Below are 2,607 nucleotides of genomic sequence, written 5' to 3'. Positions count from 1 at the left end.
CAGTTCTGTTCCGTTTTTACGAATGGAACAGAACCCCATTTTTCCTTCCGTGTAAAAAACGTAAAGGAAGGAAAATCGGATGTCAGCGGTGTCATCCGCTGACATCCTCAGTGCCATATACTTACATACTTACATTATGTCCGCATATCATCCGCAAACGGATGGGATGATATGCGGCACACGGAGCGGATGACAGAAATGTCATCCGCTCCGTGGAAAAAAAAAAAAAAAAGTCCCGCAGCGGACCTTTCACACGGAGCGGCCGTGTGAAAGGAGCCTTACTCAACTTTTTCGCCTTCTCTGATCTGGATTCCCCCCTATCTGTCCCCAAACCAAATTTTATCTCACACACTGTCAGTTTGGAACACTATACATTTTTCAGCCAAATTAATATCCCCTTGCCTTCTTTTACTACTTATTTAATTTTGCCCTTTGTTCCCTCCTAGAATGGACAATACTCTAATTTTTAGATGGCAGAAGCACATGTGTGAGGACAGGCACTGATGTGGATGAAAAGCCCTGGCTCACGGTCTCCACTTTAATTCAACCCAAAGGTGTTCTATTAGGTTGAGTTCAGTACTCTCTCTGTGCAAGCCAGTTAAGTTCCACCACCCCAAACTCACTCATCCATGTCTTTATAGACCTTACTTTGTGCACTGGTCCAAACCATTTGGTGGAGGGAGGATTATGCGAGTTGTTTTTCAGGGGTTGGGCTTGGCCCCAAAGTTTCAGAGAAGGGAACTCTTATGGCGTCAGCATACCAAGACATTTTGGACAATTTCATGCTCCCAACTTTGTAGGAACAGTTTGGGGATGGGGTCTTCCTGTTCCAACATGACTGCACACCAGTGCAAAGCGCAAGGTCCAAAAATACATGTATGAGTGGGTTTGGGGGTGGAGGAACTTGACTGGCCTGCACAGAGTTCTGACATTAACCCAATAGAACTCTTTTGTGATGAATTAAAGCAGAGACTGCGAGCCAGGCCTTTTGCGTCCACATCAGTGCCTGACCTCACAAATGCGCTTTTGGAAGATTGGTCAAACATTCCCATAGACACATTCCTAAACCTTGTGGACAGCCTTCCCAGAAGAGTTGAAATCTGTTATAGCTGCAAAGGGTGGGCCAACTAAATATTGAACCCTACAGACTAAAGCCCCGTACACACGTACCGATTGTCGGCCGGACGATCGGCTGTCTTTTGTCCAGGGCTGTCGTGTCTGTTGAAAACTGCAAAAGACTGCACACGAATTTTGTCGGCCAACAACAGCCGACTGCAGAAGTGATGTCATGTGATGGTTAACTTTCCCTGTGTTTTTTCTTTTCTGAGCATGCCCAGTCTTGCAAATCTGCTGATTGTCGGCCGAATTCTGTACTGACTGGCGAACAATCGGCCGTTCTGGTGTTGGCCAACAAAAATTTTAATGCCTGCATGACAGATTCTTTTCGGCCGAAAGTGCGCTGTCGACTGTCGGAAGCATCATACTAACAAGCCTACAATCGGCCGATCGGTCGTCGGCCGAATATTTACGGCCGACAATCGGTATGTGTGTACGGGGCATCAGACTGCCATTAAAGTTCATGTGAGTGTAAAGGCAGGCGTACCAATACTTTTGGTAATATAGTGTATCTTTGTAGCTACTGAAGAAATGATCACTCGTGTGGAAGTCTCCAACTCTTAATTTTGAAGAGGTTAAATCAAAGATTCATGGGACATTTATCAATGAAAAACTGACTGCCATTCTGGGGGATACCCATAGCAAATGAATTTAAATTTGGTAACCATTGCTTGATTACTCCCCTCTTTCTCATCATACCACACAACTTCTGCCGTTCAGAGATGGTCTCTCTGCACTAGCATTCCCTTACGGATTTCTGTAGGTGGCCTCCGTGGTTCCCCTCTCCCCAACTTCCCATTATATTTATTGCCTTCTCTGGGTTCATTGGATGCACTATGGAACATGCAATAGGCATATTGAAAGCTATCTTTCAAACATGTGCATGCCTTTGCTCTTTGATTAACTCTTTATATGCACACTATGTAATTACATCTCCCAAATGACCTATTGAGTTTGTCAGAAGCTTTGTTTATCTATGTGTATATAGCCTCCATGGTGTTCTTTGCTGTATACAGTGACCTGCCTATGCAGGTTATAATATGCATTTTATCAGAATAAAAACTTTTTTGGGACCAGAAAGATTGAGCTCTCTGCCGCCTCTGTTCTAATGTCTTTCTGGAGGAATGGAGACCTTCAGATGAGGTGATAACCATAGTGGTGTCCTTATACTAGAGGTAAGAGATGGTGGGGTGTACATAGGAACAGATGTGGATGGTGTCTTGAGATGCCTGGATATTGAACTTGTCCTAGGTGTGTGGGGTCTAAGATGGAAGGAAGAACACTCAGGAGACGATTATGCAGCAGCCAGGGAGTTGATCTTTTATTGAAGAGGGGAATTAAACAAATCTGATTGTAAGGCATTTCTCCAATACTTCTTCACTATGCTGACCTGTCAGCTGAGACATTCCGCCCGCCTACTCGACTCCCCACCAGGGGGCGCTGTTTGGCTTTCCACGTACAGGCGGTAAAACTCTATGGTTCCGTTCTTGT

This window comes from Pelophylax lessonae (genome assembly GCF_965119305.1).
Source record: "Pelophylax lessonae genome assembly, chromosome: 7".
In the NCBI taxonomy this organism is placed as follows: domain Eukaryota; kingdom Metazoa; phylum Chordata; class Amphibia; order Anura; family Ranidae; genus Pelophylax; species Pelophylax lessonae.
Note: the sequence above shows the minus strand (reverse complement) of the source record.